The following is a 23,371-nucleotide window of genomic DNA, read 5'->3' as shown; positions in this document are numbered from 1 at the left end:
GGGTGTGTATGGCTGGATTCCTTTCCTGGTTGAGAGTGAGCGAGGGATATTCTGGATTTTCTTGAGATTTACCAAGGAGGTTACCTTAGTAAAGGATTGACCCTACACTTGATTCGGGTAGCCTGGAGGTATAAATGTTCTTCATCCTGAGTAGGTGATTTATCAGGCTAACTCTGGGGTGTTTTCTAATGATTGCTTGTGGTACTCGTACGACCTCTATAAGTTAGTGGCCATGCCATTTGGGCTGACCGACACCTTCATAGTATTTATGGATTGGTCGGGACCGATGACAGAAATATAAGTCTGGAGCTTCCTTAGTCTCGCCAAGCGTTGCCGATGCCCTACAAAAAGTTTGTGTCAATTCATGAGAGATGAGGTCGTGATAGAATGTGAGTTGGAGGTCCATGATTGGATTATGCCAAGAGTGGTACGGAAAGGTCCCACTATGTGGGAATGTGCTATAGAAGTTTGATAGTCAATGGTAGATCTGTAGGTATCGAGATGTGTGTCTGGTGTAAATGTATTTATGATAAGTTTGGGGTCGAGCTTATCCCATGAGAGATCTATGATGGGAATTTACTGAGGGATTATTACGGACTTGAGGACTTGGAGCTTTCAACAGTTATGCTATTTAGAGATTTGGCATTACTACCTAGATAGGGTATAGGTGTTTAGGTCTCACAGGTGGAACGGAGTACAAGCGACGTCGCGGTTGGCGTGACAAAGGATTAAGGCTATGAGATTTTGTAATAAATAGAATAAGGCAAAGGTGGTAGTAGATGTTTTAGGCTGTCGTGGAGCATCCGTGGAGTAAAGTGAATTAGAAATAAGAAAACCTCTCTAAGATTGTTGTTGCGGGAGATACCCGGGTGTATGGCCAAGACCGAAGTTGGTTGTATGTCTAAGTAGCTGTTGGGTTCTGTTGTAAGGGTAGTGGTTGCTATGAGTACGCTCGGTACTAATTGCGGACCACATGCCCTAGGGTCGGTTATTGACCGAGTGAGGAGATGAGACTCCTCTGGGTGCTGGTCAAGTGGTACATCAGCAGAAACAAAAGATGGCTTGTTATGCCAGCCCAAAGCATGTTTAACCCATATCAGTTCCTCTTCATTATTGGGAAGACCTATGAGATGCCTTGTGGACTAGAATAACTACTGGTACTGTGAGTTTCTTTTAGTTGAGCAGGCTTCAGAGCAGATAACACCGGTTTTAAAAATCGTGTTTTAGCTAACTTATAGAGCCTTTGAGAAAGTCGGGGTTAGTATTTAGCGATCAAGATGAGGTATGGTTAATTAGCTATTTGGAGTTAAGATCAGCAACATGACAAGACTGAGGGTTGGTGGTCATCGAATAAGTCACAATTGGATGTGCCGATTCCTTTAGGAGGGGAGATCTGGTGACATTTTAGATCTCGAGATGTATTGAGTGAGGAACGTTTATTTCTTGATAGTCTTGATTAAACGACTACCCATATTTATTGACAGGACCTCGAGCATTCGAGACAAATTGTGGGAGAAAGTACTGCCAAGAAAATGCTGTGTATCTTGTTAAGAATCAGCTGGAAAATGATGATATGGAATGTTCTGGAGGAGATGTTGAGCAATATCATGAGACTTGCGAGCGTGCCTTGAGGAGATGGATTGAGTGCGAATTTCGAGAACGAAATTCTATTAAGGAAGGGAGAATTGTAATATCCCAGAAATTGAGAAATAAATAATGATTATTAATTCGGTGTTTGAGGACATTATTGAATATATGAGAAATTAAGAAAATATTAATTTATTTGGGTATTTGGAGAATTAAGAAAAATGTTTATTTATGTAATTTTGAGGAAATAGGAAATTTAGGTAATTATTTAATTTAATTGGGAGTATTTATGAAAATAGTAGAATAAATTAATTTAGTAGATTTTCTAAAAATTTGAGGTGTAAATGTAATAAAGGGAAAAAGAAGTTTAGGTGCATGTGTAATTAATGGAAACTGTTAGGGGTTAAAATGTGATTTGAGGAAGTGGCTAGGGTTTATTATAAAACTAAGGCAGCGTGTATATTGAATGAAAGAGGCTGCCAGCTTGGTGGTGCCTGCGCGAGCATGGATGCTGGAGGTTGTGGGATCGAGGCTCAGCCATGCGCACTGGGGGAGGATTTTGCTCAATTTTGCCAAACCATGGGCGCCCAAAATGGCGTCGTTTTGGGCCTAAAGGTGGTGGCTTGCGCTGGGTTGCCACGCGGCAGTCTCTGGTGCTTTCTTTTGTAGTTTTTAAGCCACGATTTTGGCAGCAAAATCAAAGAGTTCGAGCAGCAAATGGAGGAGGAAAAATGGAGAAGAAGAACAGCGCGCTGGGGCCAATTTTTGGAGAAATTTCAAGATTAATCAAGGTTTAAATGCGATTTAATTAGCCAGGTAAGTAGAGAAGTTAGTATTAAACATTCTGTACGGTTAGAATTTTATTTTGGGTCCTATTTTGTTAATTTTGGGAGTTATTCTATTTTTTAGCGTGTATTATTTTGGTGGCATTTAAGCGTAAAAATGTTGTAAACGACTAGATACAGGCAAGCTCTCATCTACCCTTACAATTTCTTTCCATTTTATGAACCCCTCGCCTTCCCTTAATTCATTTCGGTATCGCGTATTAATTATATATATAAAATGAGGATTTTATTGGCGTGATTTAATTTAAAATAAATATAAGACTCGTTGGGGTTTTATTTACGGTGTGCCTATGTGGGATTTTAGATGGCTAAATTATTTATATTACACGATTTAGATTTAATTGAGGCGAGCCACAGTTTTATTAATCGCTATTACACATTTTACTTCGCAGCGGGAATGTAAGAAAAGCAAGAAACAGCCGTGTAAAGGCAAGTTCTTAACCCTCCCCTCGTGTTCTTCAATTCCCGCAAAAGACCCCGTGATTTCTCGTATTTTATCATCTCCCTTACGTTAATTCGGCGCCTAGCCTTATTTGTTGAATTATTGTTCATTTGTTTTAATTTAAATTAAATCCAAGGCTTTTAGAATTTTATTTGTTGTGAGCTTAGGGGGGTTTGTACCGCCCCCACTCCTTTTGGGAATGATGCTGAACCAGCCTGGGGACTAGGTTCCTAGACATGCGGGTTTATTTATTGTTTTTCTCGGATTTATTTATGATTCGGTTAAAGCTATCGAGCAGTGGGGCAAGGGTCGGTTGTTGGTGACGTTGGGGGTAGACTATTGTACGGCCCTAATGTGGACCGTCGAGTGGACGCTCCTAGTCACTGGCCGTTAACCGGTGCCAGGCACTGCTGACTAGCTCTGCCGGTATGCGATTTACTGCATGATTATATACATTGTATTACTGATCATGATTTGATATGCACATGGGTATGAGTTGCATGTTGGGATATTCATTTATTGAGTATGCTTGGACACGAACATTCTAACTTGGTTAGGTTGCATCCAGCACGGGCATATGCATCGCGTGTGGTTTATTATGTGGGCGGAGCATGGCCTGATGCCTGGATGTATGGGCGCTAGTGTATCACGTTGATGCTCACTACGCCATTGCATTTCTATGTGCATTGCATGGCTACTGGTAGTTATTAGTTCTCGGATGGGAGTACCGTTCCAAGGGAGCCTATGGCTCCGGTGTCGGGAGTACCGACATGAACGGGTGACGGAAGTACCGACCCGGGATGGCGCGCGCAAGTTTGTTGAAGATTCATATTGCCTTTCAGGGCAATGGCAGGTTGGTATAGGACTTGGGTGCCGTGTGTCTTGTGTGAGCCCCAAGGACCGGTATGTGCTTTTATTATGTTATGTTATTGTGTTGTAGCGTCTCATGGCTTGTGTGTATCTGGGGTTTATTCTGGGAAGAGTTTATTGGATCTATACAGCCTTCAGCCTTTATTTCCTTACGCTTGCTGAGTCTCTGGACTCACTTTGTTTTTCCATCATTCCAAGTAATGGCAGCGTAGGCCATGGCAAGGGAGTCAGCTTTTAGCGGCAAAGTCGGAATGGTGTACAGGCAATCCCGTCAATCCCTGTCAACTCTGATGTTTGAGTAGGATTTACTCTATTATTTTGTACTGTGCCAGGTCTTTCCTCGAGTCTCGTGTATGTTGGCACAAGAGTCTGTGTTTATTTCTTTATCATGTGACCGCTGTGCTAGCGGGGTACCCGTAGTGCATGCATGTGTTTAGCTTCGCTTCCGCTGTTCTTATTTTTGTGTATGCATGCTAGGGTGGTTCTCGTCTCGTGTTCCATTCTTTCTCCTTCCATAAGTGCTCACGTTTGGGTAGTCCGAGTGGTTGGGGATATCTGGACAGGGGTGCTTACATATGTTGATATGATATATATATATGGGATGCATGTATCGTTGAGTCAGAAATGCATGATGTAATCACACATGTTAAAATAAATTGGTTGTATGTCTATTTATGTCTCATTGTTTCCTACTGCCTTACTTTTTCATAAATTATACTTATTGGATCTTATGGCTCACTTTGTTTATTCTGTGTTAATCTAGATAAAGGGAAAGCGGTAGTGGGCAGTGAGTTTAGTCATGCCTGATGGTGGGAGATGCATAGTGTGTACAGAGTCACCTCAAATGGAGGATCCTGGGGAGTGTCTTGTTTTCTTTTTGGCAAGGAATGGGAGAACAATTGTCTTGATGTAATTTTGTTTCATGCCACCATTTTTTATTTTTTTTTTGTATTATATGGGTTGTTAAGCCCAGACCAAACATGTTACTTGATTGTGTTGTATGAATGTCAAGTTCTCTACATAAATGTTAGTATAATGTCATGAAAGTACTATTAGGATGCTTTGTTTCCATTTCTTAGCGACCTTCTCATGGATTGCCTATGCTAGTGGGTACTCCAGGAGGCGGGCCGTGACAGTTGTGTATTAGAATTTGTCATTTTGAAAGAGTAGTATGATCATTATTTGTATATTGATATTTTGTAATGAGTGCATAAGGATGCAAAATTGCATCCTTAAATGTTTTTGATATTATTCTCTTGCCTTGATTATGTGATACTAGGACATGTATTGAAGTTTTAAAATATGATTTTCAAGTTCATCTATATAATTTCTCAAGAAATTCTAAATATAGTGCAGTAGTTATAGCTAGTCTTTAAGATCATTTGAGTGACTTGTAGAGTTAATCGAATACATTCTCATAGAAAATGCTAGCTATGGAATGTTAGTTGAGAAATGAGTAATAGTACTCAAAATACTAAGATAGAGTAATTATTTATAAAATAACTTGAGCTTATTACTCGAGTGACATGGGATCAGAATTCTAGTGTTTAAAAGTACTTTAGTATTTGGTATATTTCAGTACAAATATTTGTAAGTTTGATTTATGTTTTGGTACGATTTGATTTGCATATGTGAGTAATAATTTTCTTGAATGTACCTTGACAATGTCTTGTTTAATTAATGTTATGATGACATATCCAAAGGCTTAAATGTGGTAAACTTGTTTTGCTGTTTGTCTAAATTTCAAAAAAGGGAAAAAATGTTATACTCTTTCTATTGATATCATATGTTTTATGGTATCAAATTTCTTATCTTTTTTGTTAATGACAAAAAGGGAGAGAAGGAATAATGGAACATTTGTAGTAAATGTTCTCTTAATCTTTAAAGTTTTGTCATCATCAAAAAGGGAGACAATGTTGAGTTTATTCTTGAATGTTTTGATGATGATTATTTTATACAAAACTTTAATGTAAGATATGTTCTATGTTAAGAATGATTTGAGAATAAGTTTAAGGAATCTTGATATGTTTATCCATTAATATGTGTTAACATGTTTTTATTTGTGTTAAAGTTATTTTGATATTTAGGATATGTTAAATCTATGCTTTGTCTAGCAGTCTCTATCTAGTATTATATTTATCTTTAAGGTCATTCTAAAGATAGTGCATGAGTGCCATGTTAAATTCATGACATTCCAAGTATATAAAGAATAAGGCACCTTTACTCTAAACTTAAGAGCAACCTATTTCATATATGTATTCTTGATGTTTATTGGGAAACATCAAGTTCTTAAGTAAATGATCATACACTCCAAGTATTGGTTTTTGACTCTTGATCCATAGAGCCTAATTTGTCTATGTGATGCTGAGTATCAAATTACTAAAGCTGCGTTCTCTTTACTGTTTTCAAGTCATTTTTAGTTTTCGATTTTCTAAAATAATGAAAACGCGTTCTCTTTACTGTTTTTAAAAAATGTATTTTTGAAAACAAAAAAAAATTTATAAATAAAACTCAAAACAATAAAAAATTATTTTGAGTGTTTTCATCCAAAACAAACTCTAAACTCAAAACATATTTATTTATTTATATTTTATTATTATAATGGAAAAAAATATTACAAAGTTCATTAACTTTAAATTGTATATATTTTTTTAATAAAATATTAATATTAAATATTTCTAATTTATTGAATAAAATATTATTAAAAAATTATTTTTAAAATTTCAAAGAAAACGCGTTTTTAATTTTCTATTTTGAAAAATAGTTTTTCAAAATAACAAAGAGAACGCATTTCTAATTTTCTAAAAACAGACTACTAAAATAGAAAACTGAAAATAAATTTAAAACTTAAAACTGAAAATTGAAAAGTAAAGAAAATGCAGCCAAAGTTCTCAATGTTTTGAAAATTTTAGGAAAGAATACTTGAAGAACTTGTTATTTGGATGTTTGTTGCTTGTAAAGCAAAATCATTCAAGTATCTCTTTAAGTATCCAATATTGCTAAATAGGATGTTTTAGAGCTCATAGAATAAATAAAATGTATGTTCTGTTTTAGATGAATAACATGTAAGTTATTCGACTAATGTATGCTTTTGATTAGGTAGACATGAATCAAAAATCATGTTACTATGTTTGATGTATTTTTGTGTTATATGCTATGATTTGATAAATGTGCTAAGTAGAATAATTTTTATTTGAATTTAAAAAATAAAATCTTCTAATTGAGTAACATATATTGTGTTCAACGTATTTACAATTTAAAAAAATTTATATGTTCTATCTTAGTTCAGTAGCAAATAAATTACTTGATTTATGTGTGCTTTATGTATATATATTTGATAGTGTGAATGAATATTTATTTGGGTATTTATATGTCTTTGAAATATGTTGTGTTAAGAAGAATAATTTTTTCTTGATCTAGAAATGAATATTTTTAGTTGAGTAACATTCATTGTATTCAACTTATTATTCTTTAAGAATATAGCGAAATTCCATGATATGAGAATATCTCATTATCTTGGTCCATTAAAGCTTTCTATGTAACTATGTAAATATGATTGAAAAGTTAGTTTTAACCAATTTTTACTAACAACATTTGTGTATTAAATATTTGGTCTTAATGTTTATATTAAGTTATATATTAGATGTTGATGAGAAAATTATTTTGATAGCAATATTCAAAATAATATATTAAAGATAATTGCTGATAGAGTTTTAATCAAGTAAGGCATAAAATCAATTGAGTATATCAAAATATTAATCGAGTAAAAATTTCATATTACTCGAGGAAATTATTGACCTAGGTAATTGAGTTTTTTATCTCATCATTTTAATCGAGTATAAATCCTATTGTATTCGAGTAAGTCAATTCTATATTTCATATAATCGATTATAAGTTATAATATATTCGAGTGAGTATAAGTCTATACTTGTGTAAATATTCTTTTATAATCGAGTATTTATTGCAAGTTTCTGATAGATCAAATTTATAATCGAGTATCTTAATATACTAGAGTAAATCTAAATTACAATCAAGTACTTGTATTCTAGTAATTTGTCAAAGCCGCTGGACCATTTGTATAATCAATTGTATAAATTTGTAATTGAGTAAATATTAAAATTTAATCGATTAAAATCTTAGTTGTAATCGAATATTTATTTTAAGTTTCTATTGTTTAATTGTAATCGATTACAAATATTTTGTAATCAAGCAATAATTTAAATTTAATCGATTATAATTTGAATCCACTCGAGTTAATGTAAAAATTAATCGAGTATTATTATTTTTTATAATCAAGTAAATATTGATGTATATTGTATTATTGTTTAAATTTAATTTATAATTAATTGCTAAAGAACTTCTCTTCAATTCTCCTCACTTGCTATTTTGACTTTTCAACTTCTCTGTACACTTGACTTTTTCACATTCTCCACACTCATTAAATTGAACCCACTAAGACTTTTCAATGCACACATAGCTCACAAAATTTGACTTTCCAACCATGCTTAAGCTAACTCATGAATTATTATCTTTTAATTATATTGTATAATTATTTTGCATAAATTATTAAAAGTGAGTGGGACACAAAAACAACATACCTGACTTCAAACTTGGAATTTATGGACTCCTTAACGTCCCGTCAAAGACTCCTCAATTCTTGCAAATAAATAACTTAAAGTTAAAAAAATTAGATACGATGATTAAAATATTAATAATAGAGCATAATACGATTATTCTTGATATATTGAAAAGTAAAAATTATGGTTATACCTGTCAAAAATTAAGTTTTTAGCTGATTTTGTAAAAAGGTATAGTAGATTGTTAAAATTTTTAGTGAGAAAGAAATGGAGTGAAATAGCCTGGTTGAGTCGAACTATTATAAAATTTATGTGTACTGTATTATTTTATTCTACATTTCATTTTACAAGTCAAGTTTTTATTTCTAGTATTTAAAGTTTGCAATCACACTTATCTAATTTGATCTTATAAAATTTATTTTCATTCAAATCATATTTGGGCATTGTTTCTTAAATTACTCAGAGTTAAAAATATTTTTAAAAAATTATTTGTAATTATCTATTAAAGGCTTTAAAATGTCAAAAAAATTTCTTTGCATAAAATTTTTTTATAATCTTTTATAGCGATGATTTGATAATGTAATAAGTTTCCATGCACATCACACCTTGATCACATTAATGACACAACCCAATGGAAGAGGGGTGGGGATCAATGTGACTGGATTAAAGTAGGATACAGTGGTATTAGTTCGTTCAAGTTATTAATTTTGATAGAAAAAATAAATCATAAATGAAGATTTTGTCTCACTATATAAAGTAAAAAAATTGAATTCATATTTTATTAATATAAATTTTAATTTATCGTGATCTAATTATTTAATCTAAAAAAAAAATAAACCCACGTTCTCTTACATATTATTACTTAAAAATGCATAAATATGCTCAAGAACTAAATTAGGCATCAACCTTGAAGCACCCAATTCGTCATATATATATATATATATTTATATATAAACAAGTGGAAATTGCACAAACTAACCACCTTACAAATAATAAATTAGTTTTTACCATTTTTTGTGAAAAAACATTTCAGTCCTATACAAACAAATGATTTGCATTCTATAGCCACTTTCTCAATTCTGACCCCACCACCTAATATTTAAATCTAACACTTTATATAAATATTCAAAATGAAAAATTAAAACACAAAAGACCAAAATAACTCCGACCATTTGAATGAAACCCACTACCTAGTGGAACCCACCACCCACCCAAAACCAAACCCGATTGTCTCTCTCCAATAGCAAGCCCGATAGAAGCTTACCCGATCGCCGATTCCACACCACCGCCGACGCAAACAGCGGCCGTCGCCGCCACAGCTGACTTACACCGCCGCCATTGCCAATTGCCCCTGTAACCCCAAAGAAAGAGGTAAGTCTGAACGTTTTCCTTTGTTTGTAGTTGGGTTGGGTGGGTTGGGCGGCGACGATGGGGCTTTGCAAAGCCCCATCATCGCCGGCCCATGGCATTTTGAAAGCCACTGTTGGCTTCGTCTTGCAACGAAGCAAGAGGGCTTCATCTGTAATGAAGCACTGCTAGGCTTCGTCGGAGAAGACGAAGCCCTCTTGCTTCGTTGCAGACGACGAAGCCAGAGGGCTTCGTCTTCTCCGACGAAGCCCCCGGGCTTCGTTTGAGACGAAGCCCGGGTGCAAGCTTCATTTGAGACGAGCCTGCATCCGGGCTTTGTCTCAAACGAAGCCCGGATGCGGGCTTCGACTCAAAGCCCAGAACGAAAAATAAATAAAAATAATTTTTTTTGTAAATTTTATTCTTTATTTTTTTTTTCTTACAATTGATAAGATCTTGTTAATTAATATTAATTCTATCTCAATTTACTCATATGTCCTGTTCTACTTTAATATGTAAATAAAAAATATATTGTTTGTTTATTTTATTTTTATTTCAATTTGCCTATTACATGCTTCAATAAGATCTTGAGTTTTAATATCTGGCAGTCTTGTATCTTATTTCAACAAATAAATGAATACACCTACTTGCACACTTTGTCATCTTGACTAAGACAATTGTTATTCTTGTATTGTTTTTTTTCTTTTTCTTACAAATGGTTGGCCAACAAATTAGGCAATTTACTTATGTTCATACTCACCGAGCATTACCGTCCAGAACACGGGTTACTACTCATTGCGGGATCAAAGACCTCGAGATGATGAGGATTGCTCTAAACTGATATGAGCTATTGGATAGATTCCTAGAGGGCCCATTAGGATATTTCTTGAAAATCCCTCCATCACTCCATTTGACTGCACCGCAATTGATATGTAATGTTCTAGTTAGGGAGGTGACATTCCCGGGTGCTTGCCACGATGAAATGTGGTTCGAGATCAGTGACATGGCATACAAGTACAGGAAGCATGAGTTCATACTTATTACCGGACTCCGATTTGGGGCAATTGATAAAGAAATCCTTGAAACGAGGACTAGTGCCCCGAACAATTTACATGCGCAATTATTTCCACAGCACCATAAAGGAGTGTCTGGAGACGACATCAAAACCCTACTTAATAACAGCGAGGACTTGGTTTCAGATGATGTACTTAGATTGGTTTACGTTGCTATGGTTAACCTGTTATTGTTGGGCTTAGATCAGCGTGCACGTGTGGATTATTTTTTGTGGACTATGGTTGAGAATTTAGATGCATTTGAGGCGTTCCCTTGGAGGACATACGTGTACAGTAAGAGTCAACATTACATTCGAATGGCCATGAGTGAGGATAAGTTGAGTGGAGTTGGGAAAAAAATAAACATTTATGGTTTTGTGTGGGCATTTCAGGTAGAAGTTACTCTCTTCGTATTGTTTTACATTACTTGTATATGATTTGTCTATACTAGTTAAATATTTGTTTTGTTTTGTTTGTTTTTTGTTTTCTATTATTAATTTTTTTACTCTCCTCTCTACAGTGGTGGTTAATCGAAAAATTCACATGGATTCAAAATAAATGGGCCATCCCACTACCCGGCGCATTCATTCCCAGGTGCAGAAAATGGTTGTAAAAAAAAAGGCCACAAATAAAAAATTACAACGATTGTCTAACAAATAAAGTAAGTGTGCAATTGAATCTAAATTTCATTTATTTTTGTTTTTGTTTTAGTAATATCTATCTAAATAATACTATGTTGTAGGTACGAGAATTGAGTTTGACACTTGAGCCCACTGATGATGAGCGGGAAACGAATTTTTGGAGGTCCTTTAACCTGAAGCACTCGGTCGGAGAGTACGTATTCAAATTTGGGGGTAGAGGGGGTGACGAGGATAAGGAGGGTGGTGACGAGGATGAGCCTATACATAGCCATGGAGATGAGCAGAGAAGGGAGGAGGATCAGGAGAAGGACGAGGAGGAAGTTGTACATAAAAAGATAGATAAAGAAGGTAGGCAGGAGGCAAGAGTCCTTGACAGTCCGCAACACAGACCAGATGAGCATGGGGTATGATCTTATTACAATAATGGTTTTTATTTATTTTTTTCACAATTATTTTTAATGTTTAAAAATTTGTGTGTTTGCCTTTTGTAGATCACTGAGATGCTAGTTCAAACACTGGAGATGTTGAGGAGGGTAGATAGGGAAATGAGTTTAATGAGGACAGAAATGGTACAAATGAGGATACATTTTGACCAAGAAATGGGTCAAATGAGGACACATTTTGACCGAGAAATAGGTCAAATGAGGGCCTAATTGCTACAACTAGAGAGGGCACAATGTAGTCCGTATATTGACCATTCCTTAGTTCACATCAATGATGGCGATGAGCAGCACCTAGGTGGTGATCAGATATATCCTAGTCATCACGATGGCGACGATGAAGCCTCTACATTTGTAGTAAGTTCCAAATTTATACGTTTACATATCAGAATTTGAAGTACAATATTATAATAGTTAGTTTATGTATAGTTGCAGGAAGAGGATGTGGTTAGGGTCGGCAAGCGACTTATGCGAGACAAAAAAAAATCGCAATTTTGTAAGACGCCTTTCACTGATCCTATTTGACCAAAGAAAAGAAAGGTGGATGTCGCGGTGGAGGGGTCGGACTCAGTGCCGCAAGTGGGGGACGATGATCTTAATCCCTTTGAGGGTTACATTGAGTTCATAGCATCCAAAGAAAATATTTTGTAAGTAACTAGTCCCATATAGAATTACATTAACAATACATTTTGACATTTACAAATTATAATTCTTGGTTATTATAGTCGTGACACCGGGTGCCTTGAATATCTATCCCCGGCTAACTTCCGGTGCATAGAGGACATGAGCGAATGGTTGGACGAACGTCACATTGATAGTTATATGTGTTGCCTTAGACGTATACAATCGCGTCCTCTATACGACGATAATTATGCTATCATCTCGACCCCGCTATTTGTGAGTGTTGCAACCATTACTTCTTTTTTCTTTTGTTGTATCTCAATTTAGTATATAAATAAAGTTTTTTTAATTTATTTTGCAGTCATATATATCAACTTTTTGGACTCAAGAATACGAGGGAGACAATGGGAAAGTTTTTGATCCTTCTACGACGATTGTCCTGACGGAGTGGACCTGTTTCGTGGACGGGAGAAATGAAGGGAATCTCCCTTGGTGGACAATCGACAATGTAAGTGTTCTTTAATTGATTTGATGGATTTTTATATAGTATATGACTAACGTACGAAAACAGGTGTTGCTCCCGTGCAACTACAAGAATCAACATTGGTTTCTTATCAAAATTAGCTTGAAGAATAAAAAAGTGTTCTTATACGACTCCAGCTCCAAGAGTGAAGACAGTCGGAGGATTAAGGTAGTAGCTGTAACTCCACTAGAAAAACTCCTACCCATTATACTGAAGAGTAGTGGATATTACAAGCATGTAACTGCAACTACGACTTCAGACAGAGAATGGGATGTGGAGGGTACTGATCCTGATAAGGTGCCTCAACAAGTGGACAGGTAAATTAAATTATATTATAGAGATATTGTGAATATATGGTTATTTTGTCAGTTGAAACAACAATTAACCAGTATGTCTAATACAGTGCCAGCTGCGGATGCTTTGTTATCAAATACATCAAGGACATCCTTAGGCATAATAAGGGTAGCTGGCAGATAGACCCAAATCCGGATGTCTATACTCTTCGTAGACAGATTGGAATATTTTTGTATAGACATAGCAAACTTGTAGTAGATTGATATATTAGTTTGTTTTAATTAGATTACTAGTACTTGATGTATATTATATTTTTATTTTAGTTTTAGTTTTTTTGTATAAACATAGCAAATAATGTATTGTTCAGGTTATGTGGTTTGTGTTGTTGTAGAGGGTAATGGTTGATGGTATGTGGTTTGTGTTGACGGCATGTAGTTTGTGTTGTTGTAGAGGGTAATGGTTGATGGTATGTGGTTTGTGTTGACGGCATGTAGTTTGTGTTGTTGTATAGGGTAATGGTTGAAGGTATGTGGTTTGTGTTGTTGGTTGTGGTTTGTGGTTTGTGTTGTTGCAGGTTTAGTGGCATGAAAACAAGGTAGACTCTGCTGAAATTTTTTGTAATTTTGACATAGTAGTAATGTTCAGGTTATTTGATTTGTGTTTTAATTTTGATATGACAAAATAGTGTATTGTTATGTGGTTTGTGTTGGTGTGTTAGAATTTACGTAATGGACCCTACTCAATGGGTTATGGTTTGTTGGTTTTGGGTCATGTATTACTTGTTCAAGCTCCCTTGTCTTTGGGATATGTTTCCTATTTCTCTGGATTTTTCAAGAAAGGTTTTGGCCCTCCAAAGACCTTTCTTTCCATGTTCATGAGCCGTAAGTGCTTTTAAGTCCCTTTTTGTGCCAATTTGCCCTTCCATTGGACAGCACCCTCCAATGATCTTTCCTTGCTATGGAACTTTTCTAGCACGTCTAAAATCATATCTAAGACATGTTTACTATTTTTTTCCATTTTTCCTTCGTCTCCAAAGTCCCATATCAGTTGGCCCGACCTTGGTCCCTTGCTCTTGCCAGCTTAGTGTAGTATTGTTCGTATTTAGGTTTTATTAGTTTGATTTATTGAAATTGGGGTGATCCCAAGCTCATCTATTTGTAGGTTCAAGCTCTAATGATCTTTCCTTCCATATTTGTAGGTTCAAGCTCATATATTTGCAGTATTCGTGATAGGACAGGGTGGCTTGATAGAGCATTGATATTGTTTAGTTATTTATTTGAATACAAATGTACCAATCATTACTTATTAATTTAAAATGCTTGTATTCAAATTTTGTATTTCCCTTTGATTTATTGTTGTTAATACATGGGATATTTTCGTTACACATTTTGTCATTTTAATAGGTTAGCATTGCTTATGTGTTGATGGCATGTTGGTATTGTTTGATATCATAGTGATATTCAGTGTCCTTTTAAGGGACAGTGTTAACCACAACTTTATACTTAGTCTTTACTGTTAGATAGTATTTATTAACTAATATATAGATAAAAAAAAAGTAGGATATGAAAAATATTTAAGATAAAAAGTGCTTTTCTATTGTGTTTATTAAATTTATCTAGTGACCGTTAAAAAAGAAATCACGCGATTTCTTATTTGAGTTTTTACAGATAAATTTATCTTTTTTTCCTCTGAATAAATTTATCTTGGTTTTTACAGATATGAAAAAATGACATATGTGTCCTTTCGTGTATTCTAAAAAATTTAGTAAATAATTTGATAAAAATATTAGAATGTTTTCTAACTCTATCTTGACTTTTCCATATGTTAATTCAAAAATCATTTCAACTTTATATTAATATAATCTTGTCTTTTATATTTGACTTTTCCATACTTTAACCAGTACTATTTTCAAGGAAATGACATTAACCTAAATCTTACAATATAACCCTTTTCAAATCTATGTTACAATTTGTGTACCTATCACTATTTTTGAACTACTACTTTTGTTTTTCTTTTTAAATTGTAGAAATGTATTTGAAATTTGTTATAATATTTACTATTAATCTTATATGAACTTATGTAAACCATTTTTTACATAACATAGGTCTATACGTACCTAAGGTTTATATCTTCATGGAGGAAATTTTTTAAAGTTCGGTATATTATTGAAAAAATTAAAAAATTGATTATAAAATTAAAATTATAAAATTAAAATAAGGTAAAAAAATTAAAATAAGGAAAAAATTTCTACATCCCCCTAAGAAATTACCAAATAAAGTCTTAAATAAAAAAAAATCTTATTTAGGATTCGAATTCTTGGATTTAAACCCTAATACAAACGTTTTTAATAAAATGTATCCTAATCAAAGAATTTGGAATTTGGATTTCTTTTTTGTTTTTCAGAAAAAAATTGAAATTCCAAATAATTGATTTTAGAATTCGAGTTTTAGATTACATTAATTTTTAATACATAGAAAATATTTATATTAATTTTAAAATTATTAAAAATACAAAAGTAGGTTGAAATAAATATACTTTTTAAATTCTCAGAAGGGTAACTGACCAAGTTATTTTATTTTATTATTTTTAAATTATATGTTTTTTATTTTTAGAATACTTTTTCCCTTAAAATTTAAAATTAAATTTTATTTCTCATTATTACGATGCAATACTGTAGGATGATAATGTATATTAGGGTAAATTACATCTAAATTTTAAATTTTCTTTTAATTTGGGTGAGAGATAGTCATTTTGGAGAAGGTCTCATGTGGTTTAAAAATATTTCTAGAGGTCCATAAAGTTTACTTTGTTTATTTGAGAATCTCATCCAAAAACATTTTTAGATCTTGATAGGTCATTTGGTATAAATAATCTGTGAAGTATTTCAACTCTTATTAGCCAAAAGAATACAAGCTATGCAATTTAGCCGAAAATTTAATAACTTTGAAATGAAAGAAATGAAAAGCATGGAACTTGCATAACAAAAGGAGATGTAAGAAGAACTTGCATAACATCAAGTGAAGAAACAACTTGCACATAAATGGATAAGAAAAGTGAAGAGAACTTGTATATCAAGAAGGGATGTAAGGAGAATTGGTCTTTCTTTTAATGAAGAGAAACCAAGGAAAAGAAGTTTTTCCTCAAATCTAAAAAATCCACCTTGAAGCTTCAAGTCATGAGATAATGAAGATGAAAAACGAAGAAAAAGAAGAAGAAACAAAGAAGATGAAGAAGAAAACCAAGAAGAAGGGGAAGAAAACTTGTTGGTTGAGGAAAAGAACAGAGAGAAGAAGAATGATTGAGAGACAAAAAAGAGGAAAATGAAAAAAGAGAGAGCCATATGTCTTTTGCCAAATGACCTTTTACCTTTCACTTGCACACAACCACTATTATTATAATGCCCATTTTGGATATTTCACAATTAATTACATTTCTGTTTAAATTTATCTCACCATATTGCAAATGGGCTCAAGCCCAATCCATTAATCAAAATCACATAATTAGGCCCAACTCACCTAAGACCTAAAAAAATTATTTTCCAACTTGGACCAACCCATTTTATTTTAAATATACAACCCACACATAGTTTAGGCCCAATTCATTTAAAATTTTAGCCATCCCATATCTTTGTACTTTTCACATTAGCCCATCCCTATTCATTAAACTCAACTCATTTTATTAAATTTTTAATCTTTAAATTTTTTTATAAACTATGATATATATATCTATACACCAAAATAAAATAAAAACATTAATCATGACATAGACTCAATAATGAGTCGTTACAGTTTTCCCCCCTTCCCTTCAAATAATTTGGTCCTTCAAATTCATACTTGGTCATACAAACAACTGGAGAAAGAGACACCTCATCTCATCCTCGAGCTCCCAAGTAACCCGGTTTGGAGAGTGATGTTGCCATTGGACCTTCACAAACAAAATCGTCTTGTTTCTCAATATTTTCTCCTTTCACTCCAATATACCAATTGTCATTTTCTTATAAAAAACATCTTCTCTGACCTCTATGGTCTGATAGTCAATAATGTGCTGGGAGTTTGGCACGTACTTCCTCAACATAGATACATGAAACATATTATGCAGGCCCACCAACTGAGGGGGTAAGGCCAACCCGTAGGTCAAAGATCCAACCCGCTCTAAATCTCAAAAAAACTGACATAGCAAGGATTGAGCTTGCCAGACACCCCAAATCTGCGCACACCCTTTATAAGTGTCACCCTCAATCATACATGATCGCCCACATCAAATTTCAAGTTACGTTGTCTATTGTCCGCGTAACTCTTTTGCCTATCCTGGGCTTCATTCATTCAGGCCCTAATGGTTTGGATCTTTTCTATCATCTATATAATGATATCGGGTCCCAACAATGCTCTATCTACAACATTCTCCTAACGAATAGGTGACTTACATGGCCTATCATACAATGCCTCATAAGGTGATATCCCAATACTCTTGACGACTATTATTGTAGGTGAATTCCACCAACGGTAAATGATTGTCCCAACTGTCAAGGAAATCCAATATGCATGCCCTAAGCATATCTTCCAGTGTCTGGATCGTCCTCTCTGTCTTCCCATCAGTTTGCTGATGAAGGGTAGTACTGAATCTCAACTTCGTCCCGAAGGCACCATGTAAAGCCTCCCAAAAATGCGAAGTGAAACGAGGATCACAATCTGACACAATACTGGACGAAATGCCATGTAGTCTCACGATCTCTTCAATGTATATCTTCGCCAAACGGTTCAGAGGGTAAGTCTTCTTTATCAACAAGAAGTGGGCTGATTTAGTCAGCCTGTCAATTATCACCCATATAGCAGCATGCCCCTTTGTCATCCTAGGCAAACATGTCACAAAGTCCATGGATATATTATCCCACTTCCATTCCAGAATAGGTAACGAATGCAAGGATTGGCTGATTTTTTATGTTCCGCCTTAATTTGCTAACACACCGCACACTTCGAAACATACCTTGCCACATCTCTTTTCAAGCTATCCTACCAAAACTGTTGCCGGAGATTGGATAGTGTAACGGGACTTGTGAGTTTTTGACAAAATTCCATTCCTAATCTCTGCATCATCAGGAAAACAAATCCGCCCCTGAAATAGCAACATTTCATCACCCTTTTGACTGAATCCCACTGAGGAAAACTTTTCCATATCTTCCAAAATCTATGCCAATTTCACATCATGGGGTTGCCGAGCTCAAATCTGCTCAATCAATTCAGACTATACCCTCATATAGGTATAATACACGATAAGCCTCTCATCAGGACTAGAGATAAACATCTTACCCATCTGCCTCAATAGCGTTTATTCCTGGACCATCATAGCTGTAACGCCCCACCATTTTCAAGGGCGTTAAATAACTTAAGAATTTCAGGAATATACATTTTTTTTCTTCATAAACTCAATATAAATCATTTCCTGACAATCCCGATCTACCTTCTCAGCATACCAAAATAAAAATCAATAAGCTAAAACATTTAATCACCATAAATGCGGAAGCTAAAATCGAAACCTGATATGGTACAAAATCGAAATCCACTTTAATCATAAAATAAGAATCCGTACCATTACATCTTCAAATACTTAATTACATAGAGACTCATCATCAAGAGATAACAATTAAGTACCTCCAAAGATACAACCTAATGATACCTCAAAAATACATTAAACCATAACAATTATACATGATCATCAATATAATAATATATCCTGAATCCTCATGAGGAAACAAATACCGGGACAACTCGCCAAACCCATCGGCCACATCATCATGTGTCGTTACGTCTCAATCATCTCCTTGCCATATTTGCAAGTCCTAACTGGAACGTTTGAATGTTCCAAGGGTATAACCCGATTAGAATATGAATCTTCTAATGAGGGTTTAAAAACACGATATCTGAATAAATGATGCAAATAAATGAACAAACATTGCCCTAGTGTAACTTCCTAGCCCAGCTCGGGACGAAATTCTAGGCAAAATCTTGGCACCTCTGGCAAGATAATCCTAACGTTATTCCATTAATTACCCTTGGGGAATTACGATTACACTCTTAGGGTGACATCTCATTCCCATACACAAATATCAATATGATAATAATATCGTGCCACGTAAATTCATGACTTTCCATGCAATATGACAAAATGAATCATATCTTTCATAAATATCATGCATAATAAACAATCATATCATATAAGATAGGATAACTCACATTTAGAGATAAACTCGGATTTCTCGAAAAGCATGCATCACCTTAATATGCGTGTCGGACCTCGATTTTCGTGCCAACTCTCGAAAGTTGCACTAATCACTTTTTTCTCGAGCAAATAATTCATAAAAAACATATTTAATCACTAAATATCTCAATATTCCATTTTCTTCCCATTTTCCTTCATTTTATTCCATTTTTCCTTTTAAAAATCCGAATAAATACCGTCGAGACTATTTTATCAAATCTATTTCCACAAAAATTCATAATATCATATGAACTTCAAAGGAAAATTACTGAACTTACCCAAATGCTGCGTTTTCACGCAGAACGAGACTATTTAGTGCGAAAATCGAGACATCCGGGTGACAAACACTAAAACTTTTTACACAAACCCCCGTAAAATATTTTTCTCGATTTTTGGACATTTTTCCAAGCCCTCACGCCTCTTTATGCGCTGGCGCCTGGTTTGCACGTGATGATTAGCGCATGTAGGCTACAAACCGATCATCTTCCAGGCCATGGCACACCGGATGTAATACCCTAAGAGCCCAAAGAAGTGTAGTATATATCAATGATACGTAAGGAAAGAAACAACACCAGTTGGATACCTTTTGGGCTGAATGTAGACAAAGAACTCCGGGGTTAAACGTGGTTGAGCTAGGGTAGTTCAAGGATGGGTGACCTCCTGGAAAGTTCGTGTAGGCCCATCAGGGTAAGTTGTTTCGATCTTTCCTATCGCTCGATGCGGGATGTTACAGGTGGTATCAGAGCTGACCCCCAAGCCTCTGAGCGAGGTGGTGGGGTAAACCTCAGCGAGAATGTTGAGTTCTTAGGGGGGTGCGTGTAAGCACCTTAGGCGAATCCCACATCGGCCATGCAGGGGGGGAGAAATCTGGGACCGGTTGTAAGGTCGCATAACGAGGACGTCATGTGCTCAAGGGGGAGAATGTAATACCCCAAGAGCCCAGAGAAACGTAGTATATATCAAGGATACGTAAGGAAAGAAATAACACCAGCTGGATACCTTTTGGGCTGAATGTAGGCAAGGAACTCTGGGGTTAAGGGTGCTTGAGCTAAGGTAGTTCAAGGATAAGTGACCCCTTGGGAAGTTTGCGTAAGCCCATCAGGGTAACTTGTTTCTGTCCTTCCTATCGCTCGATGCAGGATGTTACATCGAAAATTGGAGATTCTGATGCCACTTGTAGCGCTTTTTGAGTCGATCCATATGGCCAAGTTTGAGCCCAAAAGGAGCACCGGAAGGCCTCCGACCAGCCGCTTGAAGCCTTGGCTTAGGCGAATTGCGTCTTTCTTTGGCGAAGCTCGAAACCCTACAAAACATTAACCAAAACTCTTCAAACTTTCTAGAATTCTTCTTCAAGTTATGGGAAACAAAAGCCCCTTATTTTGGAACCCTAATTCATTTGATTTCGTGGCCGATTTGAAGCTCTAAGTACTCCCATTTTTTGCCTTCATGGACGCCTATTTATAGGCGAATCTGAACCCTCAAATGCCTTTGCTCGGCTAACCCAAGGCCTTAAGAGCTTCTACCTCCCTTAGATGGCCCTGGAACGAGCCCTTGTCGACCACAAAAAGTAATTTGCAGGTACTCGATCGCGGGACCACTTTCAGTCACTTTTTCTTGAATTTTCGGCTAACCCAGTGGCCGTTGTTGGCCCATGCCTTTAAAAATGATGTGTAATACCCGGGAATGATTTGTGGTCATAAATAATATTTAATGAAGGGCATAAATGGAATTTTTTGAAAAATGAGGTTATAGGGTATACTAACGCAGCTTTAGGCAATCGAATCAATCGAAGGGAGTATTTCGGACTCTAGTTATCCAAGGAAAATGGTATAGTGTCGATGAGTGATTTAAGTTATAATTTTTAGTGATGAAAGAAATTGGATTGGGAACAGTTTTCGGTACAGCTGTCGACCGGGCTGAGAAAATCGAATCGACGTAGGAGACGTCTGAAAAGTTAACGAAGCATGTCAAGAACTAGTATTTTATGTTTAGAACAACCCTTAAGCGATTTTGGGTTGAATCAAATGGATTCAAGGTCAAAACGATCAGTCGGGCCTAGTGATGGTGTTGGGAAGATCAGGGGTACCAAGGAAAAGACCAAAATGAGATTTGATAAAATCAGGGGTGAAAATGCAATAAACCAAAGTCTGACAGTGTGAACACAAAGAGAAAATGGCCGCTGCACCTAGCCACCATTTTCGGCGATGGGACGGCCGAGGCTAGCTTGGGGAAGGTCATATACGGCGGTAGGAAGGCTTGGGGGCCAAGCTTGGCCGCTGATTGGCCGGAATTTGTCTATAAAAGGAGGCTGAAACTTCAAAGTTTTTGACATCAAATTGGTCGATTTTGAGAGAGAATCGAAGGCAAGGGATAAAGGGCTTTTGCTCCTTGGAGTGTGGGAATCGTTTATGGAGCATTTAGGAAGCAAAGGAGTACGTTTGGTGGCCGATTGAAGCTCAGTAGTAAAGCCCTAGGCGGACCGCCACCGCGACCTGCAACTCGCCATTCGGGGCACTTTCCGGTGGCCTTTCGACCTAATTTTTGTGGGGTTGTGATCGACTGAAGAAGGGCTTTAAGGGGGTACCAGTTTCGAGGTCATCGGAGCAACCGCCGGCGACTGGCTCGAGGAAGAAGAGGGTGGCGCGTGTAGTCACGCGTCAGCCTTCACCCTCACACACGTGCCTAGCGCGTGAGGGCGAGTGAGGAAGGGCATTTTGGTAATTTTGATTCCAGAATTTTGATTTAATTATTTTAGAATTTTCTGTATTGAAATATTTGGGAAAATGTTTGAGAAAATAATTATTTGGAATTACTGAGGTGAAAAATAGGAGAAAATAGAGGAAATTAAGGAAAATTTGAGGAAAATGGATTTTAATGCTTTCTTAATTAAATATGGTGTTTAGGATGTGTTGTGGCTCGAGGTTGCGTATAAGCTCAAGTATTTGGGATTTGGCACTCAAATCGAGGCATTACACGAGGATCGAGGTATTCCGAATGCATGCAGGTGAGTGGTCTGACTCTAGTTTTACCTTTTTTTTGGATATGTCTTGGTGTGAGTGTAGTAAGTTCAGGTGAACGAGTGACACGGTAGGGCACTCGAGACCAGAACTCGGAATGCTATGCTTATGCGTTTTGTTCATGTATATATGGCATCATTTACATATTGATCATCTAGTATATTGCATCAACTTTTTTTTTACTTGCAAAAGAGTCGATGCATGGTGTGGGATTTTCATATCATCGGGGTATTGATTTTCATGTCGTTATTGGGTCCGTATGAGACGGGATGGGGTCTTTTTGAGAATGGGACAAGGTTAATCTTGGTGAATGAGTGACACGGTAGGGCACTCGAGAGATTAAGTATGTCGCGGCAAGGTCAACCCCATCGGTGTGTGAAATGGATTTTTCACGAGAGGTTGAGTATGTCATGGAGATTTCTCAAGTTAGACATGTTTGCATTTGTCGTTTTGTCTGTGTATGCCATGCTTGTATGTTTGTTCATGCATTATGTAAACTGTTTCATGTCATCACTTAGATGTTTTGTCATCTAACTTGGGTTATGCCCCTGGAACGTTCAATGTTCCAGTCAGGGACTGCTGCGAGGGCAAGGATATGGTTGGTTGAAGATCTATGGTGCTTAGTTTGATAGACATTGTAACATTTGGGGGTTTTAGTATGTATTTCAGCTTGTATAAGAATTTGTACGATAACATTGTTATCATTTGGTTATCTATATTACGTATTTCGTTATGAAAATGCTATGTAAGAATCGGTGTTTGATGATAATGTATCCGCTGCATTATGATTATCTCTCATTTAGTTGTTAAGATTATTGATTTTGATGGTTAAACGGGCAAGACTGGGGTTTTTGGGATCT

The 23,371-nt window shown here is 35.7% G+C and overlaps 1 protein-coding gene across 9 annotated transcripts in view; it reads left to right on the top strand.

Annotated features, from left to right (window-relative positions):
• Positions 1–23,371, top strand: part of LOC127788345 (putative disease resistance protein RGA1) — a 104,624-nt gene that overhangs the window by 61,931 nt on the left and 19,322 nt on the right. The window contains exon 2 of one of the 9 annotated variants that reach the window (XM_052316503.1): positions 14,438–14,548. The exons of 7 other annotated variants lie outside the window; for them this stretch is intronic. The gene's annotated coding sequence lies outside the window, so the exon portion shown is untranslated. Of the gene's footprint in view, positions 1–4,507; positions 4,527–14,437; positions 14,549–23,371 lie in introns of those variants that run through there. One more of the 9 variants, XM_052316505.1, reaches the window with a different exon arrangement.

Source organism: Diospyros lotus, chromosome 13, assembly GCF_014633365.1.
Source record: "Diospyros lotus cultivar Yz01 chromosome 13, ASM1463336v1, whole genome shotgun sequence".
Classification (NCBI taxonomy): Eukaryota; Viridiplantae; Streptophyta; class Magnoliopsida; order Ericales; family Ebenaceae; genus Diospyros; species Diospyros lotus.
Note: the sequence above shows the minus strand (reverse complement) of the source record. Positions and strands in the feature narration are given on the sequence as shown.